The 21,643-nt window shown below is 42.0% G+C and overlaps 1 protein-coding gene across 6 annotated transcripts in view; it reads left to right on the forward strand.

Annotated features, from left to right (window-relative positions):
- The first annotated feature begins 429 nt into the window (after window positions 1–429).
- The window catches only part of rfx2 (regulatory factor X, 2 (influences HLA class II expression)), a 67,182-nt gene continuing 45,968 nt past the window's right edge, over window positions 430–21,643 (forward strand). For all 6 annotated transcript variants that reach the window (XM_041839421.1, XM_041839424.1, XM_041839425.1 and 3 more), the window contains exon 1: window positions 430–563. The gene's annotated coding sequence lies outside the window, so the exon portion shown is untranslated. The remainder of the gene's footprint in view (window positions 564–21,643) is intronic.

Raw genomic sequence — 21,643 nt, forward strand, 5'->3', positions numbered from 1 at the left:
ACAACAGTGTTTACATGGTATATCCAAAAATGTACAATTATGAAAGTAGTGTTTGCCATTTGATGCAAATGCTTCATTCTGACATGTGTTTATGGCATTTTGAATGCAGTGTTACATTTTGAAGGAGATGTGAGGCATTTTGGATTTTGTGTGTGCAGTTTTGGGAATTGTGTGTAGAGTTTTGAAAAAAGGCGACAGTTTTGAAACCGTGTGTAAGCAGTTGGAAAAAACTGTAAAACGGACGAGTCAGCGCCAAACGTAGCGGTATCTTGCCTTACCTGAGGAATAGGGTCAGAGCGCCCTCTAGTGATCGATTGGCCTTATTGGGCGGAGTCAATGCAGTATTCCCGCCCTCATTTTTTTTTTTTTTTTTTTATCCACTGACGTATGTAGGAGAGGGTAGCAACAGTTGCCTCGAGACCCCCGCGCCATAGTGACTGTAGCCGTGGAGACAGTTACTTACCAACGGGCGCAACACTCAGCAGCAACTGGAACACAACGAGCAAGTGATTTGAGAGAGTGGAAAGAGAACACAGCCAGGGCAGAACTTATACAAAGCAAAGGTGACTATATCTTTACAGAGTTGAGACGATACATTTATTCTAATTTGGCATAACGATACTGTGGTATTGAATGCATACCGCCATCAATCTCTTTCACACCCTACCTGCTACTTTCCCTTCGTCGCATTCACCCCATAAATCTTCTAATGTCAAGCATTAACGTTACGTAGACAGCCAGCTAACTAACGTCGTTTACTCCATCCAACGATTGCTTGTCAGTCATTTATATAAGTTTACCAGCAAGTTAACTGTCTTATTGCTAGCGATTTAGCTAAGTTAGTTCCACATTTTGTCGTAATGTTTCCATTGTTATACACACGGGTTTAAACCTTGTGCCAGATTGTGTGCAGACTGGAATGTTCAGTTTATTCTGCTATCATATTTGCTTGTTCTGATGTGGCCAAGCTTGCCAGCTACAGGTTGTAGCTAGTTAGCCAGGTTAGCTAGCTAGCTAACTTTAGCTAACTAATCTCATGACATGGGTGAAATGTTACCGTTACATTTTACCTTGTGGATGTGACTTGTGACAACTTGCTGAAATGTTGTCTAACTCAGTCTAAGCTAGCTAGCTCGATAACACATGATGCACAGCGAATTAATTAACCTAAACCAGCAGTCAAACTGTTTCACGCACAGTTTAACCGATTGAGTTAACGTTAGCTAGCCAGCTGGGCCAGGTAGCTAGCTAGCATTAGCCTACCTCAAATAGCTAGCCTAGCTGTTCCAAATTAATTATATTTTACCAACACCATCTCTAAAATCTGCTTACTGACGTTGATATACGTTGTCAATGTCAACTCAGGATGAGACCCATCATATTGCTTTTAAAACATGGAACAGTGGCGCGAGCTGATCTCCAATAGCTCACTAACGGTAGTACTCGTTATTTGCAATGTTTATTACCGATCCTGTTACCAACAAGCGGAAAGCTCGTCAACTTGCTGGCTACGTTAAATTCTGGATGCCACTGTCGTGTGTCAATCTCGTTTTGGGGAGGGCGTGCGATGGTGGAGTAGTTTATTTGGCATGATTTTAATAGGAGGCTGTGTGAGAACTGCTTTTGAAATCTGTAATTTGCCCATGGCAAATATACTGAACAAAAATATAAACGCAACATGTAAAGTGATGGTCCCATGTTTCATAAGCTGAAATAAAAGATCCCAGAAATGTTCCATACTCACAAAAAGCTTATTTCCCTCAAATTTTGTGAACAAATTTGTTTACATCCCTGTTAGTGAGCATTTCTCCTTTGCCAAGATAATCCATCCACTTGACAGGTGTGGCATATCAAGAAGCTGATTAAACGGCATGATCATTACACAGGTCCACCTTGTGCTGTGGACAATAACAGGCCACCCTAAAATGTGCGGTTTTGTCACACAACACAATGCCACAGATGTCTCAAGTTTTGTGGGAGCGTACTATTGGCATGCTGACTGCAGGAATGTTCACCAGAGCTGTTGCCAGAGAATTGAATGTTAATTTCTCTACCATAAACTGCCTCCAACACACCACAGACGACGTGTTTCAACGCCAGCCCAGGACCTCCACATCCAGCTTCTTCACCGGCGGGAAACCGTCTCAGGGAAGCTCATCTGCATTCTCGTCGTCCTTACAAGGGTCTTGACCTGATTGCAGTTCGGCGTCGTAACCGACTTCAGTGGGCAAGTGCTCACCTTCAATGGCAACTGGCACGCTGGAGAAGTGTGCTCTTCAAGGATTAATCCCGGTTTCAGCAGTACCGGGCAGATGGCAGTCAGCGTGAATGGCGTCGTGTGGGTGAGCGGTTTGCTGATGTCAACGTTGTGAACAGAGTGCCCCGTGGTGGGATTATGGTATGGGCAGGCATACGCTACGGGCAATGAACCCTATTGCATTTTATCGATGGCAATTTCAAGGCACAGAGATACTGTGACGAGATCCTGAGGCCCATTTGTCGTGCCATTCATCCGCCGCCATCACCTCATGTTTCAGCACGATAATGCATGGCTCGATGTCGCAAGAATCTGTACACAATTCCTAGAGGCCGAAAATGTCCCAGTTCTTCCATGCATACTCTGGATCGATGTGTACAACTGCATGTTCCAATTCCCGCCAATATCCAGCAACTTCGCACAGCCATTGAAGAGGAGTGGGACAACATTCCAAAGGCCACAATCAACAACCTGATCAACTATGCGAAGGAGATGTGTGGTGCTGCATAAGGCAAATGGTGGTCACACCAGATACTGACTGGTTTTCTGATCCACGCCCCTACCTTTTTTAAAGGTATCTGTGACCAATATATGGAATCCATAGCTTAGGGCCTAATTAATTTATTTCAATTGACTGATTTCCTTATATGAACTGTAACTCAGTAAAGTCTTTGAAATTGTTGCGTGTTGCGTTTTTATATTTTTGTTCAGTGTAGAGACTGTATTCTGCTATAACAAGATACTAACTAATAGTAATGCAATCACAGAATACAATTCTTAGCTAACTATCAATATTCCCCCTTTTCCACACCTTTAAAAACATAATTACCAAATAGATGTTACAGCTAGGTGGTGCTATGATAGTTATTCCTCCTTAGTGGACCTTTTCCATTTTGTTTTCTTTCCATCTTTGTGGGGAATAAGTTTGAGTGTGTTAATATAGATGGTCCATGTGGAAATTGTCAGTCAAATATTTTAGACATCTCACCTGAGAAACACATTTATTCATTATTGTACAATTCAGATGAATGTGGATCAGAATCACCTTTATTCACCAAGTACATTTACACATACTCAGAATTGTACTTAGTGATATGGTGCTGCTAGTGATAGAGTTTAAACAAAGTTGATACATCAAATCAACATTTTATTTGTCACATACACGTGTTTAGCAGATGTTATTGTGGCTGTAGCGAAATGCTTGTGCTTCTAGCTCTGACAGTGCAGTAATATCTAACAATTTCACAACATATACCCTATACACACAAATCTAGTAAGGAATGGAATTTAAGAATATATACATATATGGACAAGCAATGACAGAGCGGCATGGACTAAGATACAGTAGAATATTATAGAATACAGTATATACATATCAGATGAGTAGTGCAAGATATGTAAACATTATTAAAGTGACTAGTGTTCCATTTCTTAAAGTGGCCAGTGATTTCAATAGGCAGCAGCATCCTCTAATGTGCTAGTGATGGCTATTTAACAGTCTGATGGCCTTGAGATAGAAGCTGTTTTTCATTCTCTCTGTCCCAGCTTTGATGTACCTGTACTGACCTCGCCTTCTGGCGTCCCGAGTGGCGCAGTGGTCTAAGGCACTGCATTGCATTGCTAGCTGTGCCACTAGAGATCCTGGTTAGAATCCAGGCTCTGTCGTAGCCGGTCGCGACCGGGAGACCCATGGGGCGGCGCACAATTAGCCCAGCGTCGTCCAGGTTAGGGGAGGGAATGGCCGGCAGGGATGTAGCTCAGTTGGTAGAGCATGGCGTTTGCAACGCCAGGGTTGTGGGTTTGATTCCCACGGGGGTTACGAAAAAAAATAAAAAAATAAAAATAATAATGTATGCACTCACTAACTGTAAGTCGCTCTGGATAAGAGCGTCTGCTAAATGACTAAAATGTAAATGTAAAAAAATTGATGATCGCGGGGTGAACAGGCAGTGGCTCTGGTGGTTGATGTCCTTGATGATCTTTTTGGCCTTAATGTGACATCGGGTGCTGTAGATGTCTTGGAGGGTGGGTAGATTGACCCCGGTAATGCTGTCGGCAGACCGCACCACCCTCTGAAGAGCCCTGCGGTTGCGGGCGGTGCAGTTGCCGTACCAGGCGGTGATACAGCCCGACAGGATGCTCTCAATTGTGCATCTGTAAAAGTTTGAGGGTTTTAGGTGCCAAGCCAACTTTCTTCAGCCTCCTGAGGTTGAAGAGGCTCTGTTGCGCCTTCTTCACCACACTGTCTGCGTGGGTGGACCATTTCAGTTTGTCAGTGATGTGTACGCCAAGGAACTTGAAGCTTTCCACCTTCTCCACTGCAGTCCTGTCGATGTGGATAGGGGGGTGCACCCTCTGCTGTTTCCTGAAGTCCACGATCATCTCCTTTGTTTTGTTGACGTTGAGTGAGGTTATTTTCCTGGCACCACACTCCCAGAGCTCTCACCTCCTCCCTGTAGGCGGTCTCGTCATTGTTGGTAATCAAGCCTACTATTGTTGTGTCGTCATTATATGGATCCCAAACTAGCCCATATTCATTTGTCTCAAAGGTCAGATAGACTTCAGGAGACATTGACTGTAACAGCTTGACTCCGCTTGTCTGAGCTCAGTCCAATTTTCTAGGTACACGTCATCACTACGGGGATGTTACACCTATTCAACAGAGCCAAGGCAGTTAATGAGTCCTATCCATGATAGTGACACATTGTCCAGGTCTCATTGATTTCTCTTCAGAGCTGAGTGCCCATACCAGGGGCAACGGGTAGCCTAGCGGTGAAGACCATTGGGCCAGTGAACTCACTTTTCTAGACAGCTTTCAGACAGTCCTTTGTGAAACCAGTTTGCTGTAGCGGCAGCAGTTAAGTGTTTGCGGCATGAAAATTCACTCTTTTAATTAACTCTATCTGGTTTCTGGTAATGTCATACACCGTCACAGGTGCATGTCAACATAGGATTCATCTCTGAAGGCAGAGAACGGAATGATGCATGTTTTAGATGCATTATTGATAGGGCCCAGTACCCGTTTCCTTTCATGAAATGGGCCGTATATTGTTTTTTGTATTTTCATTAGCTGGTCTGTATATTTATGAGAATTAGGTTGATGGTGACTTTTTGAATGCCATCTGTTAATGGGTATTTTGTTGGAGAACGTTGGTAGCCAGCGCTACACTGAATATAGTTTCCTTCAAAACAACGTTTTTCCTTGCAGTCTAATAATTTTACTAATCACCTGATTTTGAACAAGTATTAAATCAATGTTTAAGGGATTATTGCACTTATTTTGACAAAGTAGCCTACTTATGAAAAAACCTAGCTTTGATTGGTCACACCCACACTAGCTACAAAGAAAATAATGTCCCTGAAACGCCATGCACCCAGAATCTCAGCATGCTGCTGTTATGTTTACATTGCAACTTTATATTTACAAATACACCCAAAGTCATGGAAAGAGAGGGGGTGGGCCAGGGGGGTAATGTGTTATTCTGTGAAAAGTCAGTGTTTTTAAATAGGTTATTTTTTTATCTCCCTGGATGTGACGGTATGCATCGTTTTGGCTTGCAGAGGCAGGTCAGGAGGAAAAGGTGCTCAATAGAGGAGAGTGAGACAGCATAGAAAGCAGTTGGTACTGCCTAGTTAAACCCGTTCTGAGGTTTTGTACTAATTTGTATTTTGGGAAGTGGTTGTCTTTCTTGTACTCTTGAAAAGAACAAGCCAAAAAAACGTTAATTTGGTGGTCCAGGTGAAAGAATACATGTGTTTTGGGTAACTTCCGACATGTTTTTTATTTTGCTCTGTCTGCCTGATATCTGTCTTCTCTTGCTACGTGTACACCAAACATACATTGACCTACACACATTCACATGTGCGCTACACCGTAGAGCCTACACTTGTATACTGAAGAGCAGCGAACCAGTGGTTTCGTTATTGACGCAGCCTGGGATCGTGGTCATGCTTCAGTGCCTCCCAGCGATGGATGCCATGGTGACCTGTGATTCACTGCTGCCGCCTGTGGTCCAGGTTTAGTCTTGTCTGTACTCCTCCCATGGTCCCCTGTCGTGAGCAGTGTCCACAGTAACCCTATACAATGTTGAGGTTTTAATGGACTCGTCTCTGGTACAGTGCAGCTCTCAAATGGACAGCTGCAGTTGTCCCTGGGTGGGGAGGGGGTTGACCCGAGACGGGTCACGTCCACTGTGTGTGTGTTCATGCTGTATTTAGCTTATCTGGATGAGGCCCAGCTCAGAGGAGAGGCTTTCAGTCCAATACCCGGCCAATGGCTGCCCGATCAGTTATTGAGAGAAGTCCTGCACAAACTGTAACAGACTGCTTGATAGAAGCAATTATGCGTGTCGCAAATTAAAAATGTTAGCCTAAGAACTTAATATTTTCAAAAAATTGATATCATGACAGAGTAATCTCTATTGTGGGCAATGGCTCACTGACGGTGCATTTGCCAGAACTCAATCAATCAATGTGTGTTGATGATGGCCCATTTTTTGTATTATCAGCCTTTGAATTGTCTTAGTAGCTTTGATTCACATCTTATTTTAAAAGCATATAGTTGGCACTGGCAGGCAGTGTGCCTAATTATATGTAGATGTCGTCACTTTACAGGTATGGTGTTTAGATCCAAGAGCATTTCAAATTGGGTTTCGTCCTTGCTGTGCTTACTGAACCATCTGGTCTCTGTACATTTGATTATCTGACATTAACTCAGATTTTTATGAGATGCACCAAAACTCCAGTCAGAAATGTCATGAGTTCACTGAACAGAGCTGAGGCACAGAGAATAGGATGAATACCTTTGGGGAGTTGTTAATGTGTGTAGGCCTACATTGAAAATATTGGCGTGGTGGTTTTCTATATAAGAAAGGGGCAGGACTCTGGTTAAGTTTTTCCTATTTTGTCATTACAACGTACAGAGACGACACTTGTACAAAACCAACGAACGAGAGGGAAATTGTTTCATCTCAAGTGTCCATGTGCAGTAAATGTGTTTTGTCTTGCAGACAGTGTTGAGTTGTCGACACAGGTAGTGCAGTTTGTAAATCATAAAGTAGGCTTTTGTCTCCAAGCTACTGAGAAACAGTCTCACCAGGTACAAAAAACATTACCCATGATTGGCTCTCAGTAGCAACATGTTAAAACTTGTTATGAAATGTTATTCAGTGTCTCTCTCTCTCTCTCTCTCTCTCTCTCGCTCTGTCACCAGGGGCATTCTTTACATTCCACCTCGTTTGTATCGTAGCTACACAACTGCTAATTGAATTTCCTGCCACAAACCGCAGACAGGGTTCAGATATTTGCATCACAATGATAGCCCCTCCTTTCCTTTCAGCCAGGGACAGTATACTCCCCCAACCCTATCCCCACTTTCTCTCTGGTTATTTTCTTTTGTGGAGCTTTCCTTGGTTAAAATCAATTTTTTAAATGTGGATGTTTTTTAATTTCTGAAGTAAAAAAAGCAACAAGTGTGACTGAACTTGCTTCAAAATAATGACTATGTCCTGTGAGTCATTGGGAAGAAATGTTCTCAGATTTCTGAGCAGGCTACTTACTGCTTCTTTGCAGTCTTCATTTGTCTGTAGGGCTGCACTTCAGAAGCCCTTTAATGAGATGATTTGACAAGGAACTGGGCAGAGGAGGCTCGCAGGCCTCTCAGGTGGAAGGCTTCCTGGGCTCCGGGTAGAAAGCACTCATCAAAGACTATTCTCACTACGAGATATTTACATTTGACATTTTTAGTCATTTTAGCAGATGCTCTTATCTAGAGCGACTTACAGTTAGTGAGTGCATACATTTTCATACTGGCCCCCCTGGGAAAAGAACCCACAACCCTGGCGTTACAAGCACCATGCTCTACCAACTGAGCTACACGGGGCTCTAGGGGTTTTGAGAAAATACCCTTGGCTAAACCTTTTACTGTAATGTATCCTGAGCCTTGTTCTAAGGTAACTTCAATATGCTATGTAGCACGGGTTGGAACAGAAATTATTTTCCAATCGTTTAGTTCTGAACAGAACCATTATTTTTTTTCGTTCTGTTCCACTGTTCCGACCTGCAAAATAACGTTTTTAACCGGTTCGAACCAAAAGAAAGTACCGCTTTATGTTGTTCCTTTTTAAACCTCTGAAATATATATTTTTAACATTTAGCTCGACAATAAATGACTTCACCAATCAGTGCGGATAGAGCAGGTTGCAATGGAGCGGGCAAGCTATAGACTAGTTATTTACATGTGTGATGGACAGACAAGCGTAGGGCGCTAGATGTAACTGAAATTTCCTGGTGGGGAGAGAACAATGGAGGGTAAGGAGGATGCTTGGCTTGAAGCGCTGGGCATCTTGGAATGACACAGCCTACATCAGCTGAATTAGGCCCACAGAATATACAGTGCATTCGGAAAGTATTCAGACCCCTTCCCTTTTTCCACATTTTGTTACGCTACAGCCTTATTCTAAAATTGATTAAATTAAACTTTTCCTCATCAATCTACACACAATACCCCATAATGACAAAGTGAAAACTGGTTTGTAGAAATAAACATATCTTATTTACATAAGTATTCAGACACTTTTCTATGAGACTCAAAATTGAGCTCCGGTGCATCCTGTTTCCATTGATCATCCTTGATGTTTCTAAAACTTGATTGGAGTCCAGCTGTGGTACATTTCAATTGATTGGACATGATTTGGAAAGGCACACACCTGTCTATATAAGGTCCCACAGTTGACAGTGCATGTCAGAGCAAAAACCAAGCCATGAGGTCGAAGGAATTGTCCGTAGAGATACGAGACAGGATTGTGTCGGCACAAATCTGGGGAAGTGTACCAAAACATTTCTGTAGCATTGAAGGTCCCCAAGAACACAGTGGCCTCCAACATTCTTAAATGGAAGAAGTTTGGAACCACCAAAACTCTTCCTAGAGCTGGCCGCCCGGCCAAACAGCAATTGTGGGAGAAGGGCCTTGGTGGGAGGTGACCAGGAACCCGATGGTTACTCTGATAGAGCTCCAGAGTTCCTCTATGGAGATGGGATAGCCTTCCAGAAGGACAACCATCACTGCAGCACTCCACCAATCAGGCCTTTATGGTAAAGTTGCCAGACTGAAGCTACTCCTCAGTAAAAGGAACATGACCGCCAACTTCAAGTTTGCCAAAAGGCACCTAAAGGACTCTCAGACCATGAGAAACAAGATTCTCTTGTCTGGTGAAACCAAGATTGAACTCTTTGGCCTGAATGCCAAGCATCTCGTCTGGAGGAAACCTGGCACCATCCCTACGGTGAAGCATGGTGGTGGCAGCATCATGCTGTGGGGATGTTTTTCAGTGGCAGGGACTGGGAGACTAGTCAGGATCAAGGGAGAGCTGAACAGAGCAAAGTACAGAGAGATCCTTGATGAAAACCTGCTCAGGACCTCCGACTGGGGCGAAGGTTCACCTTCCAACAAGACAACGACCCTAAGCACACAGCCAAGACAACACAGGAGTGGCTTCGGGACAAGTCTCTGAATGTCCTTCAGTGGCCCAGCCAGAGCCCGGACTTGAACCCGATCGAACATCTCTGGAGAGACCTGAAAAATAGCTGTGCAGAGACGCTCCCCATCCAACCTGACAGAGCTTGTGAGGATCTGCAGAGAAGAATGGGAGAAACTCCCCAAATACAGGTGTGCCAAGCTTGTAGCGTCATACCCAAGAAGACTTGAGGCTGTAACTGCTGCCAAAGGTACTTCAACAAAGTACTGAGTAAATGGTCTGAATACTTATGTATATGTGATATTTCTGTTTTTGCTTTGTCACTATGGGGTATTGTGTGTAGTTTGAGTGGGGAAAAAACAATTTAATCAATTTTAGAATAAGGCTGTAATGTAACAAAATGTGGAAAAAGTCAAGGGGTCTGAATACATTTACATTGAAGTCATTTAGCAGACGCTGTTATCCAGAGCGACTTACAAACGGGTGCATACTTTCCAAATGTACTGTACCAACAGAGGAGAGGCTTCTTGTGTGCAGCCTTATTAACTACCTTTTTTGTAGTTAATAAATCCAATCTGAAATGTGATAACTACAATATCCTTAACTAGCATTTAAATAATTAATCCATTCTGCTCTAATTAAAATCGATCCCTAATTTCTGAATCATGCTTGTAACGTTAGTAGGCTACAGTAGCCTATGCTTGGGATGGTTTGAGTGAGTGGGGGCTTTGCATAGGCGCTTTGTTGCGTTTTTTTTGTGGGACTGAACAAAATGGCTGTAATGTAAAATAACGTCATTAACCGGTTTCTATGCTTTTAAAACAACGGTTCTGTAACAGTATAGATCACTGTCGTTCCCTGTTCTGATTCTGTTCCTCGAAACATTTTGTTTTCGGTTCTGTTCCCTGAATCGGTTCCAACCCTTGCTATGTAGGCTGAAAAGCAATCTAGCTATGGTTCAGCTAACGTTGGCTGACATTAGCATTCCGCTAACTAACTTAGCTAGTAAGTTAGCGGCAGTAAGCCAGTAGTATGTGAGGAGGATGCAGACATTTTGTTTAGTTTGCTACCTTGCTCTGCATAATATGAATGACACTGAATGATAACATTACTGTACTTTTTATATTCGTCTGAGAGGGGTAAATGTTAATTTTTGCTATGCTTAAGTTACTTGATGAAGAAAATGTTGTTAGCTAGCTATAGTAGTAGCTGTGCAACCTTGTCTGTGTTATTTTCTTGCAGCTCAATTAATTAGTGTATGGATAAGAAAATGAAACATTTAAATGTCTACACATGGCTAATATGCTTGTGAATTGTTGCATTATTGTCCCCCGCGATGAAATCGGGGAGGGACTATGGATATGTCTCACGCGATATCTGACACCGCTGGCCCAATTTTGACAACTTGGGTGGATGATGAGTCTTGCCATAAAGATCTGCCATTTACAAAATTACACTGATTGGCCCAAGGGGGGCGCTATAGTAATCAACTGAAATTCATTAGTCACATGCGATATCTCAATTAGCCAAAGGGGGGGGCGCAGCATCATTCATGGGGGACGACATGTTTACTATTGCCTTGTTCAAGAGTGTAATAAGGTTTTGTTATATCCTAATCAAGAGTGTAATATGGTAAATGAAAAGTTGCTTGCATAGTTGAATAGGTTGCATGCTTACTGTCTAGAGGCTACTGTGATATTTAAGTTACATTTGAGCTTTGGAGCTAGAATGTCATGTCGACAAGCCCCCGAACCCTCTCTCGGCATGTGACATTCCATTGCTAATGCAAATAGAAACGTTTATGTACATATTATGTAAATTGATATTTAGTTGCTTCAACTCTCTTCAGTCTGAATAAACCCAAATTGTCATTCAGACAAATTGCCACATTTTCCTTCCTCTATGACTACATCAACCATTTTCAAATATTATTTTTTACCAATGTCAGGTTGTCATGGAGATGTAGTAACAACAGATGTTGTTTCTCTATTCAGAGAATGTCCTAACTGGCTGGGGCTTTCTTCTAACCTGATCTTAATAATCACGTTTGAACTGGCTCCAGACACATAGATTCAACGCCCACATGCTCACGCTGAGTCCTTGTACCAATGATGACACACCCTTTGTGCTTGACTGAAACAGCCCTTAAATAACTGCCAGGATAGTATTTGGCCACTTAGCAGTCATAGAGATTGTCACCTTATGATGTTGTTGTGTTGTGAGGATAAAAAAGACTGGTCGAGTCACGTCCGTCTGATAGTAGAAGAGGTCATCATACTATCCATTGCATGAGAAACCATTTGTACATTTTAATGAAAACAATTTACTGGGTGACTCATTGGTTTGTTTTAATGTAGTGCTCGTGAAAGCATTTGATCAATTGCTGTGTGTCATGTCTGTGTGGAGTGAATCCCCTGGCAAGGAAATGGAGATTCCTCTTGTGAGAACCTGCTACTTGGTTTCAGAGACAAGGGTGCTAGCTGGAGGCACTACCTCTGCCAGCTACGGAGGTAATCTCTCAGCTATCTCTCTCTGTGGAAAAAATTATTCACACCTGCACAAGAGCAACTGAAAAGAGATCTGAAATGCACTTTGTTTGTTTGACTGCTCTCAGCCTGTCTTCTACGGGCAGGTACTGCTTGCACATTTAGTCTTTGAAAGTGAAAATATAATATGCACATCTGGACAGGAAGCTAATGTGGGTTTATATTGAAATATTCCTGGGATATGATTATGAAAATTCATAGTCCATGGCGTTCCGTGATAGCGTTGGAAAACAGCAGAGGCATTGAATTTCACTGAGCCTGATGTTCATTAGTCTTGTCTCAAATCACAGCTGCAAGATTAGTCAACCTACCTCCATGGATATGGGTTTGTCTTAGATTTTAGGACCAGGTTAACACAAAGTGCATGCCATGGAGTAGGGCTGGCCGGTATACCGTATTTTACTATATACCGGTATTGATGCACGGACCGGTTTGTGTTTTTACTTTACCTTCTATAACGGTATTTAGATTTTAGTCATTTAGCAGACGCTCTTATCCAGAGAGACTTACAGTAGTGAGTGCATACATTTTCATACTTTTGAATGTTTGGTTTGTTAAATGTGATACGCTGTGTGTAACGTAAATTTTTTAAATAGTTTGCTTCACTACTTGAGTCCTCTCTCTCTCCATGCCACGCCACTTTCCCCTGTCACTCAAGGAGCGCATTTGTTCCTGTGATCAAGAGACATTTGTGTTCAGTCTCTGCATGGTCAATTCAGCACATGCAACAATGTTAATGACAACGATGCGGTTTTCACTTTGCTTCTTAATATAAATCCACTAGCGTTCTATAATTACACTAGTAGTTTGTGTTTTTTACATCTGCAAACAGCTAGTTTGTCTTTTCTTAGTAAGTTGGGCCGAAATCGTGTTAGCCGCTAATGCTAATCGCTAGCTAGCCAATAAATGTACTGCGTCAGAGCAAACGTAATTAGCTATACAGCCTGATAATACCAGTGATGGTGTAGAACTACATCTGCATAATTTTTGTGTAACAATATCTTCTAAATCAAAGAGGAATACACGAAGCAAGTGCTAGTGTAGTAAGAAATCCGAGGAAGATTTCTAACGAAAGCACACGTAATGTAGAGAATATTTCGCATGACAGAGTAGCTATAGTTGAGTTTTTCCTTTGCCAGTATGGGCTTTGCATCTTGCTGTGTACGATTCATAAGTTGCCGTTTCGACCTCTGTTTTGACACTCAAATATGGAAACAAGGGTATTCTGGAAAGCTTGAAAAGAGGTGTCTACAGTGCACACTTTACCCATTTACTAGTCGAGTCATACTGTCTAGGCTATGTCTTTAAATTTTGTGAAAGTCTACATTGTTAAATTCTAAATGGTAATTTAAGGCAACATGGGGCACTACAAAGCAGTTCTATTGTTTGCATTATAAGTGAATTATTATAGGAATGCCTTAGGTTGTGGTTTCATCAGATGCCCACAATCTGCTGGTGTATTTGTCTGCGCAGATAATGGCACCAATTCCATGGCATGAAAATATTTTTATTGGACTTTTGACATTGAGTTGGTAAATATGCATTGATGAGCATCACTTAGTGATGTTAAATTTGTTTTTGTCTATGCTATATTTTCTAAGCTATATGCTTTGTCTAGGCTATATATAACTCTGCATGCTAGCTGCCACGTGGGAACAGTTTTTTTGTTTTGTTTATTTTCACAAAGTTTTTCTATCTCTATGGGCAACAAGGTGGCATGAAAACAAAGACCTGATGTTCCCTCAACTCTGTCATCACCCCCGCTGGAAAAACAGGAGATAAATGTTCATTAAAGAGAGAGACACCCACATGCAACAGATTACCTTCAGGACTCTAGTTCCTCCCTGCCCTTCTGGTTTGTTTTCCAGCAGGTTGACTTCTCAGAACTATACTTTCTTATCCTTTAACACAGTATATTCAGCTTAGGGGTGGATGTAGAATGGGGATGGGAGGTGGTGGAAATCTGGAAAGGGTTACAGAGGTGGGGGATTGGGGGAGGTGTATGGGTGAACACAGTCTCTATGGCAACAGTTTCATAATTCTTGGTCTGTCAGGCCTGCACTCCACATGGTGACGGGCTGTGGGCTGTAGTGGTAACCAGAGGTGGAATCAGGGAAAGAGAGTGGATCCAGGATCAGTGGCTGGTTTAGCGGCTCCTTGAACGGCTCCTCTCCTCTGTTAGCTGGCCAGGTCCCCTCCTCTCCCTCCAGCCTCACCATCTGCAGACCCCAATAGCTGCTTTGATTGGATTAGCCATGAATTAATGAGACCGGCTTGAAGAACAGCCTCGTCGTGGAAATCTCTTATCATATCTTAATTCGCTTTTTGTGTGAGTGCAGCGCCTGTGTGCTATGGTTATGGGTTTTTTAATAGAATCAATAAGGAGCCAACCTGGGTTTCTTACAATGGGGATGGCTATTGGATTTGTTACCCAATAAAGATTACATTGATTGAACTCTTTTCAGAGTATAAATGCAGGTATTGAAAGCCTGTTCCTTCTCTGTTTAAGTATATTTATCTGTTATATAACTGAACAAATAGGCTAGGGATTGGGGGTGGGTGTGGGGGCAGGATATGGTGAACAGAGGACTCTTGGATAAAACTAAGTGCACAGACAGACAAGGCTAGCTGGAATACAAGCAGTGGTGTACAAATGTCCCCCCTAAACAGGACTTTAATGGCACCAAGTGTCTGCTTTATTGCCTGGTTGTTTCAACTTCCGATGTGCAGTAAAAGCCTCCGGAGTCGGACTAGTCTGTGCTCTCCTCTCCAAGGTCTCCTTTCTGCTGCATGGATTATAAAAGTTGGAAAAGTCATTTGTGCTTGATTTTCAAAGTAATTGTTGTTTTTGGAGCGGAGAGGTGTAAACCAAGCTTAGAGAATTGGCTGTTGCATTTCTGATGACTTAAACATTCCTCCTTTATTTGACCACTGAGTGCATAAAAAAGAAAACACTACATTCTGCCTTCAATCTAGTTGAAACCAGCATGGAGTTAACATTTTTATATAATCTTTCCTCTGCATGGTACTGGAATTAGCCTGCCCTCTGTGTCTTCCCCCCAGTGTCTGAAATTAATAGCTTACGTATTTATTGTTGTAAGTTTCTGCTTAGTGTGAGATAGAGGGATCAGTTGGGGGATGGCATTGTTTGGTTTGGGAAGTATTCTGTTGGTTGCATAGCAACAGGCTCCTGGAAACGGGAGTGGACGGTGTTGCCACTAGCAACCGTTGTTGCTCTGCAAACAATGTGGGCCAGTGCAAACAAGAGCCAAGACTGGGCTCCTGTTTTTAATTGAACATCTGTATGTGTTTTTCTCTGAGTGCTGTTTTCAGTTAGATTTGTCATTGACAGATGTTTAAATCTTGTCCATATTTTCATGCCAAATAGCAGGTATGTTTTATAGAACTGCACATTTAATTTTAGAAGTCTAAAATGGTCAAGTTCTTCATTCTTCCCTTTCCCTCACGATTCGGTTGACTCTTTAACAGAGGGAAATTGGTCCACTCACGCAATTGTCTTAATTGCTCATTTGTGATTTGCTTGAGTGAAAACCGGCTCCTTTTGTAGGGGTTTGTGTGTGAAGTTGTCTCGGGGCTGTGAGGAGAAAGGCTGTTTTTAAAGTGCAGCCCATTCACCGTTGGGTTCTACAGTGGTGTGCTGGGGCTCCCCGCTGTGTTCCGCCTTTGTGCCGCTCATAGCAGCTGGTGGGGAATTTGTGTGGCTTTTAACCTTTACTGGGGGTTCAGATCATATTGGCTGCCTGCCTGCCTGCACTTTCTCCCTCCTCCAGTCCAACGCATGGCGCACTTCACCACTCCTACCAAAGCTCCCATTTAATTGAGCTTTATGCATGAAAACCTAAAGGACAAAGCCCAGGTTTATGAGCTGCTGCACCACCCCACCCCACCGCTCCCTCTCCATCCCTTCATTGCATAATAACCGTGCTAAGGAAAGAAGTCCAAAGATAACTGCAGGGATTGTTACCAGTGTATTTATAACTCAAGTGACACTCTACGAACAAATGTATTTCCTTTTAAAACATCTGACCGCTGGAGCTTTAAATAAAAATGTTTTCCCTTTTAACTTAATTCAGAAAATCCTAAATGAGTTCTGCGATTATTTGCTTTGCCACAAGGAATAATGCAAGAAATGGACAAAGGAGGATTGTCTGTCTCTAGGGTCTACTCTGGACCCTTACAGAATGGTGTTAATTTTGCCTCCTCTCTGACAAATACATTTGAGAGGGACCAGAGGGGGCTGCACGTGACAGAAGTTGTTTGTGACTGTTTAGAGAGGTTACACAGAGAAGGACTTGGCTTTGTCTTCTCAAACAGCTTTACAGTGGGGGAAAAAAGTATTTAGTCAGCCACCAATTGTGCAAGTTCTCCCACTTAAAAAGATGAGAGGCCTGTAATTTTCAGCATAGGTACACGTCAACTATGACAGACAAATTGAGAAGAACAAAATCCAGAAAATCACATTGTAGGATTTTTAATGAATTTATTTGCAAATTATGGTGGAAAATAAGTATTTGGTCACCTACAAACAAGCAAGATTTCTGGCTCTCACAGACCTGTAACTTCTTCTTTAAGAGGCTCCTCTGTCCTCCACTTGTTACCTGTATTAATGGCACCTGTTTGAACTTGTTATCAGTATAAAAGACACCTGTCCACAACCTCAAACAGTCACACTCCAAACTCCACTATGGCCAAGACCAAAGAGCTGTCAAAGGACACCAGAAACAAAATTGTAGACCTGCACCAGTCTGGGAAGACTGAATCTGCAATAGGTAAGCAGCTTGGTTTGAAGAAATCAACTGTGGGAGCAATTATTAGGAAATGGAAGACATACAAGACCACTGATAATCTCCCTCGATCTGGGGCTCCACGCAAGATCTCACCCCGTGAGGTCAAAATGATCACAAGAACGGTGAGCAAAAATCCCAGAACCACACGGGAAAACCTAGTGAATGACCTGCAGAGAGCTGGGACCAAAGTAACAAAGCCTACCATCAGTAACACACTACGCCGCCAGGGACTCAAATCCTGCAGTGCCAGACGTGTCCCCCTGCTTAAGCCAGTACATGTCCAGGCCCGTCTGAAGTTTGCTAGAGTGCATTTGGATGATCCAGAAGAGGATTGGGAGAATGTCATATGTTCAGATGAAACCAAAATAGAACTTTTTGGTAAAAACTCAACTCGTCGTGTTTGGAGGACAAAGAATGCTGAGTTGCATCCAAAGAACAGCATACCTACTGTGAAGCATGGGGGTGGAAACATCATGCTTTGGGGCTGTTTTTCTGCAAAGGGACCAGGACGACTGATCCGTGTAAAGGAAAGAATGAATGGGGCCATGTATCGTGAGATTGAGTGAAAACCTCCTTCCATCAGCAAGGGCATTGAAGATGAAACGTGGCTGGGTCTTTCAGCATGACAATGATCCCAAACACACCGCCTGGGCAACGAAGGAGTGGCTTCGTAAGAAGCATTTCAAGGTCCTGGAGTGGCCTAGCCAGTCTCCAGATCTCAACCCCATAGAAAATCTTTGGAGGGAGTTGAAAGTCTGTGTTGCCCAGCGACAGCCCCAAAACATCACTGCTCTAGAGGAGATGTGCATGGAGGAATGGGCCAAAATACCAGCAACAGTGTGTGAAAACCTTGTGAAGACTTACAGAAAACGTTTGACCTGTGTCATTGCCAACAAAGGGTATATAACAAAGTATTGAGAAACTTTTGTTATTGACCAAATACTTATTTTCCACCATAATTTGCAAATAAATTCATAAAAAATCCTACAATGTGATTTTCTGGATTTTTTTTCTTCTCATTTTGTCTGTCATAGTTGACGTGTACCTATGATGAAAATTACAGGCCTCTCATCTTTTTAAGTGGGAGAACTTGCACAATTGGTGGCTGACTAAATACTTTTTTCCCCCACTGTATATTGAGTGAGTCCCTATTTGATCAATGGTTAGAAAACGATTGACACATGCCAGCCTAAAGTTTTTGAAGAATTTCAACATCAGCTCCACCATTGAGGCTATTACTCATCTAGACAGCCAATCCTCCTGTGTGGAAAATGTCAGTGGCACACCCGGCTCGGTCTGTTGTGGTGAAAAATAACATTTCACAATCATGTTTCACAATTTGTTGTTTGATTAGCCTAGGTATGGTGTTGCTCACAACTAATTGTCCTCATGCCCTAATGTTAATCTATTATTTGCCATCAGTCTTTAACTTGGTGTACAGCTCTGAAGCAATTTGCCACCAGAATATAAGCAATCGGCATTTTACATTCACTCACTGTTGAACGCTATTAGAACAAGTCTCTTAAGTGTCATAACAGATTTGTAAGAAATACTGGCATTTAAAGTGCTGGGGGTGTTCGAGCAGAGGAAGAGCTGAACAGCACCTGTTGCCCACCCACTATCTTGATTAAATCATTATTAATGACGGTCTAATCAAACCGTATTAAAAGCCGCCTGTTAATGTAAGCTATTCATGCTTCAGGCAGTGTAGTACTGATCTAACCGGCAGCAAGCAGTGTTACTGTTTACATATGAGCTTTGATTATGGTAGATATGATAAAGCTTTGTGTATTATTATCCTGTGTAATGATAGGGCTTTTATTGCAGTAATTGTAGCCTATATGTAGGGAGTGTTTATCAGTGTGTAAAATTATTTTCCTAATTCAGCCTGTGCCTGCCTGGTATGGTGGCCTTGTTTTAAAGTGGAACTGACAGCGGTTTAACTACTTTGCAGGTATGAAACAAACCGACAATCATATCAGTCAAAAATATAAAATTCCTAGTTTATGCTACAAAACCAGCTTTATAAGAGGTTTTAAAAATTGGTTCTGTTTGACAAAAAATTCCATGAAGCATTGTTGGCAGAATAGATGGATGCAGTTCAATCCGTGATTTAATATAATTCACCAATAACTTTTCATGGTAGTACACAAAATATTGCTATCAGGTTGTAAATCATAGCTGGCCTGATACATTGTTTGCTGCCTCCACCCATTTGGGATGCACTGTTTCAGTTTCAATGACTCAACATTTTGGACAAAAACAAACTAATGTAACTAAGGCTGGGAATGTCAATACAATCAAATTAGCAAGGGCAATGATCACAAGTCAATCATAACATGGCTAATAGGCAGGTGTATCTATTTATGTAGCTATTTAGCAAGCTAATAACACGGAGCCTAACGCTAGCTAGCTGCTGGGAGGATGCCATGTCATTGAAGGAGTGGGTGAGTGACCGACTTCTTCCCCTCATATCGTTTTTTTGGTGGCTACAGCTACAGATGCAGGTGTCATTTGGTTAGCTGGCAAGAAATGTGAATCGCTTTGCTAGCTACCTATGCTGACCTTTAACGACTGTTATCCAGTTAGCCAGAGTGAATTTACGAACACAAGAGATATGCTATCTACTCTGATTTCAGAGCTCTCTCGTCTGAGTGTGCCAGAGCGCAGAATAACTAATGAATTTACAAACACGCAACACCCGCTGAATATGTCCGGTGTCAGTAAACGTTGGCAAAAAGAGTAATTAAATTGTTGCCAGCAGCACAGTTAGTCACTAAAGCTCTAGATAACGTTAGTGACTACGTAATGTAAACAGCCTAACCAGCTCTGCTAGGGCGAGTAAAATGGTCAGTGAGGTGTTCTCTCATTTGTGTCTGGAAGTTGCTAGCCAACTTTAGCCAGTTAGCTTGGGGATTGACTGCCGTTGTGAGGAACGCTCGGTTTAACCCTACTTCTCGGCCAGAGTGTCCAGTGTCAATAGTGCAGTGTGCGCTCTGAACGCTCGGAGAGCGAAACGCTCTAAATCTACGAACAGACAATCTGACAACGCTCAATTTATGAACGACGCAGAGCGCACTCTGACACACTGGAGGCAATTTACGAACGCACCCTTAGTTGTAAATCAAAAGTATTTGGCATCGATCAAATGGGCGGGCAGGCAAGTTCCCATTCAGTTGTCAAAACGTGGTTTGGGACAAGCATGCCTTGGCAGGCAAGCTGCAGAAGGATGAGCAGGCTACTATTCCCCATTGTTTATTAGTGCAATTTTAATGGCCAATTAGCTGAAAAAGTTTGAGAGGGTTTATCGAATGTTCCCTGGTTAAATTCTAGCTCATCTCGCTCTGGCTAGCATTTAGTTGTTGATCTTGTTGTTGATGTGCATAAATGAGGGTGAGAGCCTACCTTTCCATGGTTGTTTGATCAATAGGACTGTAAAAGTTCCCATATATATGAGGACTCCCGTGGTATTTTCATATTTGCAGAAATCCATTCATGTGTATTTTGTGGCTTTTGGTGAATGCGTTCTAATGATCTGAAGTCGCGCTGTTGCTACTGCCTGCAAACACACAGTCCAGTTCAAAGTGAATAATGGCAGGCCCGTGTGGTAAATGGCTTATTTGTATTGTAGCTCTGATTGACTCTGGTGCACTGGTCTGCGTAGTCTCCGGTCCTGGATGAGACAGATGGTTTTATTTACTACAGTGTCTATTAATTGTCCAAACGCACGCTATAGAATTTTTATAAATGCCTTACTCTACATCATTCCCAAACATTCTATGAATTTATGAAAACGTGAAAATTACCATATCTAAGTGCTCGCGTGTCAGAAAATGTAAAATAAAGCGGTCATATTTTTCCTGGGGGTGTATATGAACAGATTTTACTAAGATTTCATGTTGCTAAAACGCTGGCAGTTCCACTTTAAGGCAGCTCCTCCTGGCGACTGACTGACCTGAGGATTAATAAGTAATGGCAGTGGCATGTCTAAGGAGCGATTTCAGTGCCAACAGAAATTGTATTTGAATTTGATTTCAGTGCCAACGGATTGTATTTGAATTCAAAAAAAAATTTGTATTAGGATATTGAATTAGTAATGCACAAATTGAATATATCAATTCATAAATTGAACTTTCATGACTTGAAACTGAATCTAATTAAAATTCAATTTAATTGAATATGTATACACTACTGTTCAAAAGTTTGGTCACTTAGAAATGTCCTTGTTTTCGAAAGAAAAGCAATTTTTTTAACCATTAAAATAACATCAAATTGATCAGAAATACAGTGTAGACATTGTTAATGTTGTAAATGGCTATTGTAGCTGGAAACGGCTGATTTTTAATGGAATATCTACATAGGCATACAGAGGCCCATTATCAGCAACCATCAGTCCTGTGTTCCAATGGCACGTTGTGTTTGCTAATCCAAGTTTATCATTTTAAAAGGCTAATTGATCATTAGAAAACCCTTTTTCAATTATGTTACCACAGCTGAAAACTGTTGTGCTGATTTAAAGAAGCAATAAAACTGGCTTTCTTGAGACTAGTTGAGTAT

The sequence above is a fragment of the Coregonus clupeaformis genome, chromosome 20 (genome assembly GCF_020615455.1).
Source record: "Coregonus clupeaformis isolate EN_2021a chromosome 20, ASM2061545v1, whole genome shotgun sequence".
NCBI classification, from domain to species: domain Eukaryota; kingdom Metazoa; phylum Chordata; class Actinopteri; order Salmoniformes; family Salmonidae; genus Coregonus; species Coregonus clupeaformis.